At 31.3% G+C, this 20,738-nt stretch overlaps 2 protein-coding genes and 1 non-coding gene across 3 annotated transcripts in view; 2 read left to right on the plus strand and 1 right to left on the minus strand.

The window, feature by feature from the left end:
- The window catches only part of LOC142325570 (uncharacterized), a 270,581-nt gene that overhangs the window by 198,933 nt on the left and 50,910 nt on the right, over window positions 1-20,738 (minus strand). The gene's annotated exons all lie outside the window — the stretch shown is intronic.
- The window catches only part of LOC142325569 (neuropeptide receptor npr-1-like), a 253,066-nt gene that overhangs the window by 104,867 nt on the left and 127,461 nt on the right, over window positions 1-20,738 (plus strand). The window lies entirely within an intron of this gene.
- Window positions 12,002-12,163, plus strand: LOC142325860 (U1 spliceosomal RNA). The gene has a single exon (XR_012756612.1). It is a non-coding gene; the product is annotated as a U1 spliceosomal RNA (small nuclear RNA).

The following is a 20,738-nucleotide window of genomic DNA, read 5'->3' on the forward strand; positions in this document are numbered from 1 at the left end:
CCACATTCATCTTGGATAGATTTTTTTATACATATTAAGTATCACATCAGTGATGGCTGTGGATTACCTTAATAATTCACAAGTTATTTCCAATATCTAAAGGAATGCCAGAGAAAATGCGTATTATTTTACACTATAAGTCAACAGACAGATTTTCTTGAATTTTAAAGAGACAAGAGACAAGATTTATTTTCTTCGTTCACGATGAGTCAGAGAAATGCCATTTACGCATGCTTCACAAATGGGGCAGTGTCGGACTCACACAGATTCCACTAAATGTTACTAAGAGCGTATTTATACCTGCACCCTACCGACTAAAACTCTTGTCTCACCGATTCTCTCCCCCTGGGGCCGGCCCTGCAACCAAGCATACTTGGCCCCGAGAGGTGCCATCGAGCTCAGGGGTTCCAGAGTCCCCGTGCATCATCACCAACGTCCGTCCTCGCAAGCGAGGACGAACGAAGGCTCCGCAGAGGGCTGTCCGTCACCTCTCTGCTGTACGGTTCAATGCTTCTGTTTTAAACGAAGGATTTCTTCAGTCTGTCTGATCTTCCAAGGTTATCCCACTATCCAAGCCCAAGCATTCTGGGTATATCAAGACACGCTTGTGAGGGCTCCCTTCACAGGGAGCTTATTAGATGGCTTACCGCCAACTGTGATTACTCTTGCCCGTACAGGTAAAACTTTGGGAACAGGAACTTTCAGAGGGATCGTAATGTTGGATTCACTAACTGCAAGTAACGACTTTTTGTTCATCTTAGTCAGCTCTGAAATAGTGGCTGTAAGTGAAACAACTTGATCACAAAACATCTGAACAAGTTTTTTTTAGCACATTACAGGATCCGCAGTGCTGATTACCTAAATTTGTAGAAGCTTGTTTCGATATAGCGGTGGCAAAAGATGCATCTAGTTTAACCAGGTTCCTTGACTTAATTGTCTTTCTATATTCTCTACGTGCCGCCGGAAAAGATAGCTTCTTCTCGGTAGAGATTCTGAGAATTGCCTTTTCTTCCTTAAAAGTTCGGCAATCTCGGGAGCGGGCTGTATATTAACCACTGCAGTTGACACATTTTTCATCTTGGTAGTTAGTGTCATTGTGGCCTTCCTTAGCACATCGAAGATAGATTTCCATTTTCGAGCAAGATGTTGTAATGTGACCATATGCTTGGCATTTGAAACATTATCACGGGTTCGGAATGAAAGGTCGTACTCGAACTGAGAGATAACCAACTTTTATTTTTTCCGGTGGTACTGGAAGGTTAAAAGTCAGCATAAGAGAAGGTTTTGCTTCTCCATTCCGCTCTATCATTTCATTATACGCTTTACTTCTACAACATCTTAGGGACGAAACTCACTACCTATTTCAGCGGATCAATACACAAAATGTCTCGGAAAAAAATTACTCCCACGCTCGTATTTAGAGTTTTATGGCATTCTGCATTTATATTAGGTATCAGACCTAACAGAGATCGACTCTGGTCGTTATTCTATGTCTCGATCAGAATTTATCCGTCTCGTAACGTCTTAATGTTCTTCGGGAACCATTTGAACCCGTTACATCTTTGTTAATTAGGAAAGGCAAGACCTTATGAAAGGGTCCTGACTATTTCTAAGAACTACAAATCTGATGTACTTGCATTGCAGATTTGATTTGTCACCGTTTAAATTAACACTGTTTTCTGGACTAATATCCTCGTCAGACAACGCCGAGCGAGGCCTTTTCAGTAGACTATTTTTGGTGGTTTTTTCAGTTGAACAACCAACCACCATAGGAATTTCTTGTGGACTTGTAATTTTGGTCCCACAAGTACCGGCGATATAACGGACCACTCCTGCAGAGCGCATGTGTACTGGAACTAGAAGAGGTGCCCAGAGGACATCGTTCGAGACTCACTACGTAGAGCGATTCACCCATCGGCACGATAGTTTCCACCTTGAGTTACGGTTGCGTTTCGTAAGATATCGCAAAACCATCGAGTGTAAATGTAAGAAGAAACAGTGTAGGATGTTGTTGGGTAGTTGTGAAAGGATATATGTTGTAATTTGTGTAGTGTTCTTAGTGTGTGGGTGCGCGCGTGTGTGTGTGTGTGTGTGTGTGTAGTACAAAGTGTTCTGCAGCTCTGGGTGTAATCGGAAGAAAAGCTACAGAGGCTAGGGCCGTGGAGATGCCAACCCCCAAAGTCTTAAAGAGTAAGACTCCCCATCGGGGGAAAGGGAATGTTGTTCCTTACTTTTTTGAAGTGGGGGAATCGCAGTTACAGTAACATCAGCGCGCTATACCGACATGTTAAACAACTTCCTACGTTCAGTACTGGAAAGACATCGGGTAAACATGAGAGAAATGTGGTTCCAACAGGATGGTGCCACAGCTTACACGGAGAGAGCATCGATTGAAGTGGTTCGAGAAATTTTTCCTGAGCACGTCACTTCACGATTCGGCGATGTTTCTTGGCCTCCACACCCTCCCGATCTATCGATTTGTTTCTGGAGCTACCTGAAGTCAAGAGTGTACGTGAACAAACCACACACAATCGAAAATCTGAAAATTTCCATTCGTCAAAAGATTGAAGCTGTGTACAATGAAATATTGGAGAAAGCCGCACAGAGCTTTAAGGAAAGGTTCCGAATTTGTGCGCGGCAAGAAGAACGTTATCATCTTACTGGCATTATTTTCCGAACATAATTAATCTAATTGAGGTACATTGTTTTCAGAATCAATAAAAATATTATCATTTAATGTAAAACTTTTTTTTCTATAATTAAAACAACCGAAGTTATTCAGTAGTGAAAAACATGCGTTTCCTCTGCTCCATTCTTTATTAGGATACTAATTGCACTGAAACGTAGGTGATATTTTGTCCTTCAATCGACACGCTTATTGTGTTCTCCACAGAGTTTAGTTGAAAAATTAACAACATTCTTACTCTCAGATAAACTAGTGCTCCTTCTACTTGAGATTTTTAGCATTTATCTTATCGATAAGAAAGTAAGATAGGTAAAAGGTCGAGCAAAGCTACAGAATAATTTATCCCTGTTTGGTGGAAAACAGTGGATTTGTAACCAGTGAGTTAGAAAGGGTTACCATTATTAAGTATTACTAAGCGCATCACTTAACTCAACCATCTTTATATCTGACAGCCAGTGACGAAGGCAGTTTACGATGTTCGTACAACTGACGCAGTTTTGTTTAAACAGAAAAGGTTTAATAAAGTATTCCCGAAAACAAGTTTTCCATAATACTGATTTAATAAAATATCCACAACACATTTTCATACATTAAAACAACATTTATGTGATATATGTACTAGAATGAAATCTACTAAGTACTGATTTACATAAATAAAGTAATAATAAAAGAAAATAGTACTAGGTTCAAGTAATGATCTTGAAATATTGATTAGATATTCAAGTATTAATAACAATAAATCGGTAAGTTTAATTCGAGTACTGGTACTCCTGGCTCAGCACTCCTGTTCGCTAAAGTAGTATTACTCACTGTCGTTTTAGAAATATAAACATTTCTATGACCGCGAAGATCTTACGTGTTTATCACTGTTTCAAAATTACACATATAAGATTGCAGAATAAATCAGTTTAAAATCAAAATATAAATTATACTTTTAACTGAAATTATTATACGTTTTAATTTAAGTAATAAACTATGTATACAAAAACTAATAGTAATTTCATTACAACACATTACATATCTAAAATGTAAATGTGAATTATTTTACGTTCACAGCGGAAAAATACTACACCTGTTTAATAAAAATATGGGATCTTACCTTGCGGTGTTTTATTTTAAATTAGTATTTTAACGTTCTATCATAACCCACATACGAATACATGTTTAGCTGAATCATTATAATTTTATAATATATCACAGTCTACATTACTCACTTAACAAAACCAGACGTTAAGAAATGAAGTCAAATATAAAAAAATAAAAAATAATAAAATATTAAATTTTATGTCATTTGTGGCATATCCCTTTGGGGTACATGACAAATAATTATGTGAAAAATAATTTTTTTATTTTTCACATTTCGCCCGGCCTCCGTGGCGCGAGTGGTAGCGTCTCGGCCTTTCATCCGGAGGTGCCGGATTCGAATCCCGATCAGGCATAGCATTTTTCATACACGCTACAAATCATTCCTCTAAAACAATAACTAACAGTGGTCCCGGAGGTTAAAAAAAGTAGAGGTAAAAAAGGGGATAGAAAAGAGGTAAAAAAAAAGATAATTAAATTATTGAAAAGGATTTTTGTACTATAAGCTGCTATAATCCACTTATTATTTTTATTTCTATTTTGTTATACATTTTGCTTTATTAGTTAAAATTATTTTTTAAATTTAATTAAAACTATTATAATTGATTATTTATATTTATTATTTTTTTTATAGTAAACACTAACAAAAAATTATATCAAATGAGAAAATAGAAGGATGTGTAAATAATTTTAAAAAACTTAAGTGATTTTAATTTATTTAAAATAAGTTTATTCATCAATTTTTATCTTGAAATTTTTTCAATAGTTTCTGGTAGATGAGCAAACAAACAAATACAAATTAAAACATGAATATATATATTTTTTTACTGTTCCATGAAATGCAGAGATTTCGTTGGGAAAATCAATTCAACGCAGTCTTAAGAAATTATATGTAAATAATATTTCAGAGTTGTATAGAATACTGTTACTGGGATATTCAAATAACGTTTTCTCGTCCATGACTTTTTACCGTGTAACAGTACAAACAGCTGAAAAAAAAAATGTACCAGGCTATTCAGTTTTGAATTCTACGAGTATTTCGTAAATATCAAACTGGACAAAAACGCCATTATGAAAAAATTGTTATTTCCACTTCGCTCTTTATTTTAAAATAGAAAAAAAAAATGTTAATAATGAAAATAAAAAAAATAAACTTAAGAGATTAAAAATAACTGATAGCAATCATAACTACACGACAACTGTAATACGACAGCTTTATTATAATTGTATAGCTGTGTTATTGTTCCTAAATTTATTTAAATTTTTTCTATTATTTATTATGTTATTATCAATTATTAATTAAATTAATGAATAGATTTAATATTATGTTAATAGCTCATATCTAATTATTTTAATAATTTCATTTTAGTAATTTTTTACTCGTATTAATGATGGAAATGAAATCGAGCTAAAAATTATGTCATCAATTTTTTCGAATAATTCTTTTGTTTGTAACTCGATTTTTTAAAAAAGAAGAGGTGTCATTTGATTACAATAAAAGTTTAACGCTTTAGTTAATAAACGTATTTTGATAAATTGACATAGCCGAAATTTTGTAATGATATTTAGAACGTAATTTTTTATTTGTTAGAGGAAGTAAGTTAAAAAAAATATTATAATGATCGGTTAATTCGATCTCGAGATATAAATTTTTATAAATAAAAAAAACAAAATGGCAGATCAAATAAAAAAAAAGTGAAAAACATTATTTTTCATACAGTATTTACTGTTCATTTTGATCCACAGAATCCAAAACGTCAGATTACTACAATGAATGAATTTACTACATTGTGGAAAATACTACACATTTAAATATCTCATTGCAGCATGTTTAAATGTAAAATATTATATTTTGAATTTTTTTCAGCTATTTTTACAATTATCATTAATGGATATTGTCGTAAGCGTTGTCAGAGTGGAATTTTACCTAAAGTTTATAATTAGATATAAATTTAATAAGAAAGGTTAAGCAATTATTATTACAGTGTAACCAGACAGGATAATGCTTTGTTATCAGAGTAGAAACAATGCTTAATTAGACTCGTAACTAGCTCTTACACATATCCAATTTCAAATATCATTCAAAATATAATATGCTTTATTAACTTGTAAAGGTTCCGTAGACGTTGGCATATATCCTTTTGAATTAACCGTTCCAAATTAATAATAATCAGATCCGAACCTAGATAAGAGAACTATTACATTATTAATATACTCGTATCCTTTGTATTTTTTATAAAAAAGACAAATATTAAATTCAATTCGAATTGATAAAGTAAATTATATGAAATTTAAACAAAAATATATTTAAAAAAAATTATTTTAGTTTTTTTCAGAGCGTTCAACCACACGCTAAATAAATATTTTTTTTTACTCTGGTATATAATAGATTATTTTGATCATGTCATTTTAAGATAAATTATAAATATAAAAACAGAAATTATAAAATAAAAAATAAATGTAATTAAAGTCTACGTTTTTTAATTACAATTATAATTTATAATTATTTAAAATATAAACAGGAAATAATTTTAAGGAAAATTTTAAACAGACCAACATCGTACGTATATACGCACAAAAGTCCGTCAGATAAAAAATACATTTTTGGACTTGGGAATATTGGAATAAAAAATTTTTTGCAGGTTATTTACAATTTTTTTAAATCTATTTTTTGTTAAATTTTTTTTTCATTAAATTTATTGACGCAAACTAAAAAAAAATTTTTTTTATTTCTTTTAGACCGATTTATATACTTCCCCGTTACAGCTACAGCTACTATAGCAGCGTATATCGCTCTAGCCGGGGAAGGGTAAATAAATACACAACAATTCACATATCACAAAGGAATATTGAATATTATTTTAAGTACATATCTCACAGTAAAATTGAATGGGTTCACAGAAAATGTTTTTTATTTTTTAATTTGTACTACTTAAATATTCATCGACAATGTAATACTCTTTCTGTAAAACGTAATCTTTAATTATTTTTAAAACAAATTGGTGAGAAGATTTTTCAAGTGGTTTAATCATTTATGAAAACTGGCAGTGAAACCATAATAAGACCCTTTTTCGGAAACCGAATTATTGTGTTTATACACAAAAAGGAAATGGTTCTTTTTTCTGGTTTGATAGAGTTAGATAATGTTATTTTTTAAGAATAATTGACTTATTTTCAGAAAATTTTGTACATTTATAAATATAAACTAAACGGTAATTGGCATATATAATTTTCTAATTTTCAGGATACATTGTTTTATCCCGAGGAAGTGTTAAACCGTAGATCGAGGCCTTAGCTTCTTTAGATTGAGCTCCAAGCTTTTTATATCTTAAAATATTCAAGTTTTGAATTTTTCCTTTTAGACGACGATCTAATACGTTTTTGATTTCTTTATCGATGTAAAGTAATAAATTGCTTCTGCCTTTAATAATATATCCGATTTTAGCCTCTCTACGATGATTCCTTCCCGAGATATAGGTGTAAACACCTGAGAAATCTTACTATCATGTTTAGTGTAGTAAGATCGTTCGGATATGTTACTAGTGAAGAATTCTTCGAAAAATGAAATAGACAAAAGTTGGAATGAATTCAGTAAAAATCGAAACGTTTTTAAAAGAATACTCTTTTAAAAATATCAAATGTACTATTATTGTATTTACCATGTTCCTTTTTTTCATTTCCGTTCGTCTTATTTAGTAAAAAGTTTAACATTATTCTTTTTTCCAGCTAACATCAACACGATAGCCATCCTACATTATTTTTTTTCATATGAAAAAACAAATAAAAATCTACAAATTTACTGCAGTTAACATTCTTAAAAAATCTGATGGGACACCACATGACTACTTTACACGCCTATTAAATTACATATATACATTTTTTGCTACAGTTCATTTATACTTATTTCATTTGAAAGTGAGATACGATCCTCCAATTCTTTAATAAAGTGGATAGTTACACATTGCTAAAATATTAGTTTTTATTAATATCAAATATTTACACAATAATTAATTCAACAACCTTGCCTGAAATATTAGGGTAGTGTAAAAGTCCCTTTATTACTCTTTTATATTATTTTCCCTTAGCATTTTACGCATATTATATTTGTTTCACGTCGTTCAAGTAGTTAAGTGTTGTAAGTGAGAACGTGTCGAATCCGTAACCATGCACTTATCGGTCGGTTCAAATCCGATTTCATATAAATTAATAAATATATATATATATATATAATTTAAATACGAGTGAATTGATTTATTAATAACACTATCCAACCAAAAATATTTTTTGAAGGTTTCCTTCACTTTATGAGTCAGACATTACTAATTTTTGAGAAAATACTAATGAGAAATACGAATATGACAAAGAAAGATTTTTATTAGCTCTAGTTTCTGTGATATACAATAGGTGGAAGTATTTTATTTTAACGGATTAAGATAATAAAACGTTGCATTTTAATTACATATATCAACATCATAGAAAGTCCATTTGATATTTTTTTAATGACATTTACATTCTAAGAGTTCTTAATCGATGGAAGAATACCTGGCAGTTGGTTGTGTCTGAAGAGAATTATGTGGTGGCTTCACGAGATCGTTGCTTTTGTCTTTCCTTTTGTAAGCGATTTACGGAACATCCGTTCACAGAGACTAGCAGTAATCCGCAATCATTGCTTCATTCCAACGGCCCTGATATCTTAGTTTCATTACAGAAATATCTTGTTGTACTCTTTCTTCGAGTTCATCATTGACAACTCCACAACTAGGAGGGAAAACGTCCAGGTGTGAGTAAAGAAAATGGATTTTAAGAAACATGTTGCATCGCAGTTGATGATATTTTTGCAGAAGTACTGTCACCAACTGACTGTAGTTTTCATCTTTTTGTTGCCTAAATATCCATGAATGACTTCCTTTTAGACTTCCCAACGTTCTTTTTCCCTCCAAAATTAAGTCAAACGCAGGATTCTTTATAAGTTGTCGAATTTGTGGCCCAACAAAAATACCTTCCTTAATTTTTGCATCACTTAATGTAGGAAATTTTTCTTTTAAGTTCTTAAAGGCCTGTCCTTCTTGATTCATACTTTTGACAAAATTTTTCATCAAACCCAGCTTTATATGAAGGGGTGGAAGAAGAACATCTTTTGGGTCCATAAGAGGCTCGGCAACGACATTTTCTCGTTAGAGTTAAGATTTCTTGCCGGCAAATCTGCTTCAATGTAATGTGATTTCCTATCCGTACTATCCCACATACATAAAAACCAATAGTATTTAGTGTGCCCCAGTTGCATTCCTAAGAATACAACGGTGACTTTTTAGATCGTCACAGATTTTCCACTTGTGCTCAACATATTTCATTGAATCTAGGAGGATTGCCATGTTGCATAAGTCTTCTTCATGTGAACTTCATGACCAACAGGAATAGAAGAAAGACGGTTGCTGTTGTGAAGTAATACAGCTTTCAAACTAAGCTTGGAGGAGTCTATGAGTAGCCTTCAAACAGGTGGATCATAATTCTAATTCAAACATTTGATCAAGCCTTTAACGTCGAAACAAAAAACAAGACTGTCTTTCTTCTCAAAAAATAAAGCAGATCCCAATGACGATGTCTGTACTGTGAGACCCTGAATCACGTTGGGGGAGATACCATTGCTGTAGTCTTGACCCTAGAAGTTCTGCCTTCTCCTTCCACAAATCAAGGTCTCGAATGAGTTCAGTCAATTCCGCTTGACTTAGTCTGTGCGGTTTATCATCTTTTTCGTCAAAATCAGAGTCATAGAATGTGGAAGGCTTGTTCGGTTCTTCTTCTTCCACAGTTATAATTTTCTACTTCTCATACTTTTTGGACTGGTAAACTATCTGAATGTGGAATAGGTAGAATAGAGCAGATGGAAGATTTCTGCTCCTCTTTTCTTCATTGACAATCCTGCCTTTATAGATGGAGTCAAGCAGAAGTAGCAGTTATCTGTATGGTTTATAGGCTCCCGTCAAACCATAGGCACAGCAAAAGCCATAGATCGTTTTTTTTTTTACATATATGTGGAGCCCATGACTTTTCCTGGTCCCCTATCTTTATACCAAAGTAATGCTGATAGGCATTCTTCACAACAGGCGTAAGATTGCGTTTCTGTGAAATTATGCACTGAATTTACACGTTTTCGTGGTATTTTGATTTAACAAATTTTTCACTTAAAAAGCACCCGAAAACCAGAAATTCTGCACTAATTACTTCATAAACAGTATGAAAGTAACAAGAACAGAAACAATTATTATAACCTACAAACAGTTGGAGAATGTTGTGTTTTGTCATTTAACAGGTGTGATGTCAACTCCAAAAACAAAATTACCCTCAAATTAAAAATGTAGATCGGGTAAAAAATGACATGTCATTGTATCTCCAAATCTAATCGGTCATAATTATGGTGATTTTTGAATTGAGCAGATGGAAATACATAAGAGTAAGCTATTTTTGAGTCCGAAACATTCTCCTTATTGGGCAGTGTAATTATTAACTTCCGATTGTAATTTTTTTTTAAATAAAATGAAAAGTACATAAAATTTTATTTCACTAATAACTTAAGATTTTTTTCATGTTTTTTTTTTGTATTGTTATTATTGAATTACTATTTATTGTTAAAACTTTTTTTATTATCAGAGATTAATAATTATTGATAAATTAATATATTTAAATTAAAAAAAAATATAAAAAAAAAATATATGTATTTGAAATCGGTTTCGAACCTTCCCCTTGTAAGATCCAACTATATTTCATTAATTAAAATTTTATTTGGCTGTAACTGCGTAACCAATGAAAATAAGTAGCACTTATAATATATCGTTGAAAAGCACTCAACAAGGGCTAATTGCTGTAGTTAAGAAAGAATCCATAATCAAAATATTTCAAAATTGAAACCCTTCTTTGTTGTTTGAGGTCTGAAATATACACATTTTTGCCCCAGTCGACTACAATCAAAAGGGGAGGTTCACAACTAGATGTTACAACAGTCCTAAATACAAAATTTCAATATTCTACAGCTAATCGGTTTTTATTTATGCGAGATACATACGTACGTACAGACGCCACGCCTAAACTAGTAAAAATGGATTCAGGGATTGTCAAAATGGATATATCCGTTGAAATCTGAAAACCGAAATTTTCCGCGATTACAATAAACTTCCATTACTTCATACAAGGAAGTAAATCTTTAGCATGATAGTACCAACCCCCTAATTCCTACAACCGCCAAATAGCTATCAACCTCAACAAAATTTTTCCGGCCTCGAATTCTTCCATCCTTGAAACGCTACTGTATGTATATGCATACAGTAGCGTATGCATTATACTTTAATTTAAACTAGTCGGTTCACGGAAATTCGTCTCGACTTAGAACTCGACCGACATATTAACGAGATAATGAGTTTTTCAGAATTTATATTACAAAAGACTGTAAGAACCAACAGTCAGTCATATATTATACCGATTCTAAATGTACTACTTTTTTTGAATGCACAAAAATGTTTAAGGATAATGTAAAATTAAATTATTAATAAAACTTTACTTTTGCTAAATCTTTCTAAATTTCAATGATTTGTAATTTTCTAATCAAATGCTAAGCTGAAAAGATTTATCTCATAATTTAAACAAAAAATTACAGTTCCTTACCTACATAAGGCAGTGAAATATTGATTTATATTATGGATTTATATACTTTTATAGTTGGTTATTACGTTGTCAGAACAAGCACTGTGGGTTAATACAATTAACATGAATAATTTCATTTATTTACCTTAAAATAATAATGAGATATCTTGATAAGGTATGTAAAATTATCATTTATAAATAGACTATATTAAATATTTGTTATTTTCATTATTCCAATTAGAATTTATTAATTTAATTTCTTTTTTATTCCGGAAAGACCTTTATAGATTTTTGTATACAATGTACTCTCGTTAAACTATGTACCGTCTTCTCCTAGCGGAGAATAATAGAACTTAATCTTAGTTGTACCGGTAAATTAATATTGTAACATATATTAGTAAATTTCAAGATGACAAACCTAATCTTCGTGATTGAAATGTCAAATTCCAATTAGTAATATATTTTTTAATAATAACTTAAATAAAATTTTTACAGAATATTTATATATTCCAATTTTTTTTTAAAGTTATCTTGTAACTTCTCGAAAGTCAAATCATCTTAGTTTCTGGAGGCTGGAATGGAATTTCAACCGTAATCATACTTACCTGGCGTGAAGGTTACAGTGATCATTAAGGCGGTTCCTTCAGGGTGAGACCTATTCATTGCACTTCGAACGGGTTGACCCTTGCGAATATCCCAAATGTGGATATCTCGGGCGCACAATTTTTGAGAGTCGGGACTGCGTTCGCGCTGTCCCGTATTAATTGAAATAAACATTAGATTTAAATTGGCAAATCCGTGGAACTTAATAGACATTTAAAGTTAGCACCATTGCCAATTATCCTGCAGAAGAAACAAATGACGTTTAAATGATTACTTATTTTCAACCTATAACATTTAGTAGTTTCAACACCACTTCATGCATATTTATTTTATAAATTTAAAAATTGTTACAGTCCTTTTCTTGTAAATCATTTTTTAAAAAAATTCCTTGCAGCAAAATTATAAAAAAAGGAAAAGTTTTTCTCTTTCGGCTAAATAAAAATTAACATCTTGCGCAACTTCAGAATTAAACACATCTGTACCGACCCTAGAGATTTTTTTATAGTAATGTTGGCTTCAATATTTATTTTGAATTATGCTATTTTTCATTAGTTTACTAATAAAATAATTATTTAAATGAACTTTTCATAGTCACACTTACCTTAATATTAAGGATTTTATTTCTCTACCCCCCGTTTAGCATAGAGCTTTTTATTTAAAAATTATATTTTTGATCATTTTTTCACAGCAAGTAATTATAAAATAATCCTTTTAGGGTGGAAAAGAAGAAGACAAATTTTTTTATCTCTGGGACCTCATATATATATATCCTGAGTTAACAGAACAAAGATTTACCTTCCCGAAAACTGAAATTTAAATTTTTTTTTAAAAACAAATTAGACACGTTTCTCCATTTTTCAAAAATCCAATTTGGGAAATTCGATGCGAAGTATCCTTATAATATGGCTCAAATTATTTTTGCTTGCACACGATTTTTAGTTTATTACTAGCTGCCTTTCAGTTTGATAATTTTTTCAATCTCTAAATAATTCCATGGTGCTAATTCAGTCGTAAATGTTTATACAACCATCCGAAAACAAATCTTTTTTGATACGTTACATGCTGTGACGAATTTAAAAAACTAGTACGGTAAAAGATAATTTGTAGTAAAAATTTAATTCTGTGTATATAATTAAAATGATTTTGTTTGACTATTAAATCGATAATATCACACGAATCGATCATTTTATTAAATTTAATTTCTGTATGTAATAAACAATTTATACTACTTACTTTACTTTTTCGTGTCCAAACGATGAGACATTAAAACCTTTGCGACCAGTATTGTGCCATCGAAACACCAGAAGCATTTCCTTGCCACAGATCTTCTAATGTGCATTTGGTTGGGCAGAGGGTGCATTTTAGGAGATGTTCAGAGTCCTGAATCTCACCGCACTCGCAGTGAGATTATAATTATAATTCATGATTACCATATTGGGATTAATCTCGTATTAAAGCAACTATTTTTTTTTAAAACTCCGTTCATGGACGAGATACGATGAAAATTTTCAAAAGTTACAAAACTATGTCAGTAAAATAGCAAAGATAACGTCACCACCCAAAAAATATCTTTTATTTTTTTAAATCTAATTTTCTTTTGAAAACTGTTTCTTGGTACAAATCCACGCGAGTCAAGGCGCGGACAGCAGCTATTAATATATATATTTGTTTGAAATACTGGAAAAGAACTGATTAAATTCCACTGCTACTTGAATACGGGATGAAATAACAATCGAAGTTGAGTTCATTGGTCTAACCTCTCTTACTTTCAACTCTACTCTCACTTTTGAAAAGTACCCCACACGGTTATATAATTGTTTAAATTATTAAAATAATTTTTTTAACATTACGAATCAGTGTAAATCATCAGTGACATCAGTGTAAATTCATTCGTAATTTTTCAAATAATTCTGGAAGTTTTGAGACAAATTATAAAGAATATTTCACGAAGATTTTGTTTCACAGGATTTTTTTTAAAAGGTAAAAAACTACCATCCACTAATCTATTTCATTTTTTCACCAGGAAAAACAGTGAAATTTACTGAGTAAATCGTAACAAATACTGTTCATGAAGAAAAACAACAAGAATTCGAAACACAAAACAATTCAATTGAATAATACCTACGTTAAAACAACCATGAAGATAAAAATTAATTTTTCAACGGGTTAATTCAGTTATTTAGATTGACATACTTCTGCACTGCATTCTATTTAGTTATATCCTTTAGGTATACCTTTTACATTCTCAATTATCTGATTCTACTTTTGGTCTAACTTTTTTATTTTTTACACTACCGTAACAGTCATATTCAGTAATAGTAGATACCTTATTATCTAAACAGAAGGGCAATCCTGCCCCTTTTTTTACAAGAATTTGATATAATTTTCTCTCTTCTCTAAATCGGATTAAACTTCTTCACTCCGGACCCAATCATGTAAATAATTTTTATTATATCTTCATATCTTGCAAAACAATATTTGGAAAATTTCTTTTCTTGTTTTCTAAGTTTTTAATTGTTCATGTTTTGTTGCTATAAATTTTAAAAACAATTTTTTAAGAGGTTTTTCTAATTTCTAAATCTATATTTGATACTAATAGATTTCTTTTTTGCATAAAATTTCCTCGCTCATATGCAAGTTTTCGTTTAATTTTTCATTATTATTAAAGTCGCATGATAGAATTTGTTTTTCTTGCTTCTTTCTTATGCACATTAAAACATAAAAGGGAGAGATTGCATCCTTATTTCATTTTTTCTGTATTGCAAATTTTTTTTTACCATTTTGCAAAACGTTTGTAAGCTTTTTAGGTAACTTATTCTTGAACAAATGATAATTAAGTTCTTTCTCTAAATTTCAATACTATTTTTCATTAAGATTTAAAATTTACTATAATTAAAAACAAAACCTACTACAACACAAAAAAATTAAAAAAGAATTTCTTTCACTTATAAAGAATAAACAGCTCTACTGATTTTCACGTAATAAATACCAAATGATTTTTAAGAGATATTACAAAAAAATAAATAATAATCTTTTAAAAAATGACAATAACGTAATTTATAAAAAAGTTAGTCATTTAATTCCGAAAAGTGTTAAAGGAATGGTGCCACAATCCGCCATATTTTAAGACTAGTCAAGTGGCGAATATTAATTTGCAGTTCAAATATCTGTACGAAATAAAATCTTATATATTATGAAGTGGCTTTCTGAAAATAATATCAAATCAGTTAGTTTTTGTTGTACCATTAAAACCTTTCTTTTAATTAGCATAAAGCGAAAAAAAATCTTTAAAAATAAAAATCCTGCTTGGATGGGTGTATTAAGTAATATTCCGGTTTAATAGAGTGTTTTAAAAATCATCAGACAGAACTTTAAAAAGATTTTCCTGCATAAAAAAATAACATTCGATCTTGTAATAAAAAAAAAATAAAAACCAAATTTGTTTATTATCCTAAACGATTATGAAAAATTAATGTAATATCTTCATTTCACATTATCTTCATAATCGGTACTAATCTCCATTCTGGCCAGAATTCTACATAACGTTAGTAATCAAAATTGGGATACAATGAAATTGTACACAACAGCTGCATAATGTACATACTGGAATATCAACATCAATTTTGAATTTTATTACAATGCAAGCTCAAAATTCAATAAATAAATGACTATTTTTCATAGATATACAAGTTAAGCATTAATTTTGGCAAACGTAGTGAATAAAAAATAAAAAAAATAAATATGACTGTGCATCAAAATCACACAGGAAAAAAAATTTATAAAACCAAACAAAGAAAAATGATAAATTAGAAAATATTTTTATAAAATTTAACGATTTATTTTCAAAAAAATAAACAATGGAAAAATTTGAAATGAGAGAACTAAGTTATAATATAAAAGAGTTATACAAGAATATTGAAAATAAGGTAGTTTGATAAAGTTTGAATTTTACAGAGCTAAAGAAAAGAAATAAGAACTAAGTAAACAGAAAAAGAAAAAGCGAACAAAGAGATTTTACTTTGCTTCCTCCCTCTATCGATTACCACCAACATGGAATCGAAATCGTCGCTTTATGACAAAAAATAAAAACTAGATTTTTAGACACAATACAGAGAGAGATTGCGCTCAATTATTATTCAGATTATGAGACATCATTTTTTAAACAAAAATATCCCTCAAAAAAAAAATTTATAATGATGTCTGTTATTTTAAATAGGAAATAAAATAATGAGCCTTCTATTTTTTGGGCTAACAGAATAATTTTTGTATTCAAGCACTTTTATATAGATACTTAGACGTTAGTAGAAATAATACCATTTATAAGTAACTCGACTCAATTTAAACATTTTAGACTACATAATGTACAATAAGTAATATTATACGTCTATACGTATACACTTACTCGTAATGCTTATTTCAAAAGAGTACGGAGCAATTAGAAACAAAGCTTTTTGAAACTAATTGTCTTAAATAAATATAAATTATGCAAAAGTTTTTTTTTGCATAAGTACGTAATACCATTCATTCCATTATATGTATCATTACTGTTACTACACACGATTAGCAGGTATTCCTCGGGGTAAGAATTCTAATTTTTTATTTGAAAAAGGATTTTTAGTTGTAATTTTCAAAAACGTTAAAAAAATATAAAATTGTTCTTTTAACAGTTATTCCTTTGGGAACTTCAGCTACATCAAAACATTAAAATTTTTACAAAACATTTTCATTAAAACTTGTTTGAAGACCCAATTAAAATTCTATAAGTAAAAATTTCCTTTACAGAAGGTATAGCGAATCAATACAATTTAATTTTCTGTCGGTTTTTTTGAGAAAATCGATGTTTCATGACTCAAAAAATTGTAAAAAAAAGATGCACGTACTAAGTCTATCGGCTTATACTTTGATCAGTATCTTCGGACTGCCTCAACATAATTTTTTTGAAAATGGCTCAAAAAATGTCTATATATGGAGCACTGATATTAAATTTTGGGAAAAGTCTAAAAAGTGGAGGGGAAGTTTTCGCCATTTTGAATTTGTTATTTTTTGTCCAGTGGTATAAAATTGAACTTTAAGATAAAAGTACTTTTAAAAAATCGGAATTTGAGGTGGAAGTATATTCAAAATTTTTCTAAACTCTTTTTATCTCATAATTCGATAACCCGTTGACTAAAATTGTTAAAATTTATACCAAATATTCCCAGTTTTGGCGTGATTATTGACTCCGTTGAAAAAAGGGCATACGAGGTGCGACAATAAAATAACGAGACTGATGTGAAAAAAAAATGTTGCTTACGTTTTAGTCATGTTTACTGTTGTCTCCTTCAAAGTAGTTCCCCTCTGATTCCACACACTTATTCCAGCGCTTCTGCCATTGATGGTAACATTTCTGGAACTCATCTTCTGTAATATCCACCAAGACCCTCGTCACAGCTTTTTGGAAAACTTGTTTGAAAATGGTGTCCCTTGACCGCCATTTTGACTTTTGGAAATAGAAAAAAGTCGCACGGAGCGATATCTGGTGAATAAGGTGGCTGTGGTAGTACTGAAATTTGTTTTGAGGTTAAAAATTGTTGTACTGACAGACCAGTATGGGATGGCGCATTATCGTGATGCAGAATCCAATTATCAGCAATGTTGGCACAGACACGAAGAACACGTTTACGAAGTCTTTCTAAAATTTCTTTGCAGAAATATCGGTTAACTGTTTGTCCAGGAGGCACCCATTCTTTATGAACAATTCCCTTGGAATCGAAGAAGCACACAAGCGTGTATTTCACTTTTGACTTTGACATGCGAGTTTTTTTGGCCAGGGTTATCCCTTTGAGCACCATTGTGAACTTTGGCGTTTTGTCTTTGAATCGTATTGAAAAAACCAACCTTCATCACCAGTGATAACACGGCTCAACAAATCTGGATTGATTTCCGTTTGCTCTAACAGATCGGGTGCCACATTTTTCTGTGTTTCTCGCTGTTGTTGTGTGAAATTTTTGGGAACCATTTTTGCACAAATCTTTCTTATACTAAGATCTACAGTTAATATTAGACGAACCGTTTCTCGATCGATGTTGAGTTCTTCTGCAATCATTTTCACGGATAATCTTCGATCAGATCGTACGATTTCACGCACCCTGGTCAAGTTGATATCTGTCCGTGAGATTGATGGTCGTCCACTGCGGTCTTCATCTTCAACATTCGTTTAGCCTTCACTAAAAATGTTATGCCACCGAAAAACTTGAGCTCTTGACATAACCTCCTCTCCAAAAGCCTTCTGAAGCATACTATAAGTTGTCGTCGCGTTTTCACCCGATTTAACGCAAAAAGAAATGGCATACCGTTGCGCAATATTTTGCGGTTTCATTTCTGTGACGAGAGACACCAAACACGTGTTCTCTTGTTACAGCACAACTCACGACTGAGCAGTTGCATCAATGTGCCGCTTGGACTAGAAGTAGCTTATAGACGAAGGTCAAAGATGGTGTGCCTACGCAAGCTGCAGGGTTGCCACATCTTGCAAAGAAAAATCAGTCTCGTTACTTTATGACAATAAAGTTATTAATTCAGTCGCACAGTAGGAGTTGAGAGGAAAATTAATTTTCTTTGCGTTCTGATGTGGAGAAGTACGGAAATAACAGTCACTTAAGTTTAGTTCCCTTTTCTATATAAATATTTTTTTTTGTCTTCAGTCATTTGACTGGTTTGATGCAGCTCTCCGATTCCCTATCTAGTGCTAGTCGTTTCATTTCAGTATACCTTCTATATCCTACATCCCTAACAATTTGTTTTACATATTCCAAACGTGGCCTGCCTACACAATTTTTCCCTTCTACCTGTCCTTCCAATATTAAAGCTACTATTTCAGGATGCCTTAGTATGTGGCCTATAAGTCTGTCTCTTCTTTTAACTATATTTTTCCAAATTCTTCTTTCTTCATCTATTTGCCGCAATACCTCTTCATTTGTCACTTTATCCACCCATCTGATTTTTAACATTCTCCTATAACACCGCATTTCAAAAGCTTCTAATCTTTTCTTCTCAGATACTCCGATCGTCCAAGTTTCACTTCCATATAGAGCGACACTCCAAACATACACTTTCAAAAATCTTTTCCTGACATTTAAATTAAATATAAATATTAACAGGCTTATGTATAAAGTTTTTTCGCTTGAAAATCTAAAAAACTAATTAATCAATTTCGTTGAGATTTAGATATGCTGTAATAGTCTATCTAAAGTTGTGCATGTGAAAATTTTATGATGTTTGGTTGAGTAGCTCAATTTAAAGTCGAAAAAATTAGCGGGGTAAGTTAAAAGCACGGTTCGTTATGATTCTACAAGTTGGAACGTTAACATTTCTTTACCTTCTGTATCTATTGACTAAATTTTAGGTAAGAATGAGTTGATAATTCTTCTGAAGGAAACTAACGAAAAGCCGGTGTTTTTGGGCAGAAGTGCAGAAGAATTTTTTTTTCTCTTCCCAACAGATTTCCCGGGAAATGTCGGGAACAATAAAAATAAACAAAAATATTCGTGCATATAAATACTCTATCTTGCTTCTTTTATCGTCTGTCCACCTTTTTTTTTTTTATTTTTTCAATAAAAATTTATATTTTACTAATGAATTAAGATATTTTAATGAATATTTGTGTACATTTATCCAAAACACAACTTCTACAAAGTAAATAATTTTGAAATTTTGACCTTTGAAAATTACAAAACGACGCCATTTAAATATTTTAATCATTAAAAGTAAACAATAGTTTAATTAATGGTAAACATTAGTTTTACCGAATTATATCTTATTAGAAAAACAACCGGCAATGAATTCTATGAACTTTCCCGGCAATACCGATCAAGTTTTGCAATTCAATCGATTTAGGCTACTTTTAACTTCATGATAAAATTATATTTATTTTTAATAAATAACAAAATTATAATTATGAATTCTTTTTTCACATTTTTATGTTCACTCCACATGGCACAAACGAAGTAATTAGTTACAAAAAAACAAAGATAACAAATAATAAAGTCACAGATCATTCAAGTCACTCCAAGTAAAGTCAACAATATTTAAGTCGGATAAAAACAATAGACACCGAATTCTCAGCAGAAAATCAGGTCGTCGAATCAAAGCTAATCATCAACTTCAAAATACGTCAAATTCCAATAAAGATTAATCTCTAATAGAAATTATTATATATTTTGACATAATAACCACTGTATAATCCCACGGTCATACACTTCAGTGATCATCCATACCCTCAATGATCAGCGAGTGCATGTAAGCATTCTCATTCGTCCTACTTGTTCACAATTGTCAAGTAGATTCAACTCCAGACAATTCACACGCTTATCTAGCTTAGATATGTAGTCCGTATGGTCCTCCGTATCTCCTCATGAACACGTGACACCCTAACATACCCGTGCACCTCATCGTTCCTAGCAAACCATGGATCGTTCCTAGTAAAGCCAGTTATTTTTACACGGATTTGAATACTAGATCGTGGATACCGGTGTTCTTTGGTGGTTGGGTTTCAATTAACCACACATCTCAGGAATTGTCGAACTGAGAATGTACAAGACTACACTTCATTTACACTCATACATATCATCCTCATTCATCCTCTGAAGAATTATCTAAACGGTAGTTACCGGAGGCTAAACAGGAAAAAGAAAGGAAAAGAAAGGAAAGCAAACCATGGAGCCCCTGATAGCATCCTGAGCACCTTCTTTTG

Source organism: Lycorma delicatula, chromosome 5 (genome assembly GCF_047948215.1).
Source record: "Lycorma delicatula isolate Av1 chromosome 5, ASM4794821v1, whole genome shotgun sequence".
In the NCBI taxonomy this organism is placed as follows: Eukaryota; Metazoa; Arthropoda; class Insecta; order Hemiptera; family Fulgoridae; genus Lycorma; species Lycorma delicatula.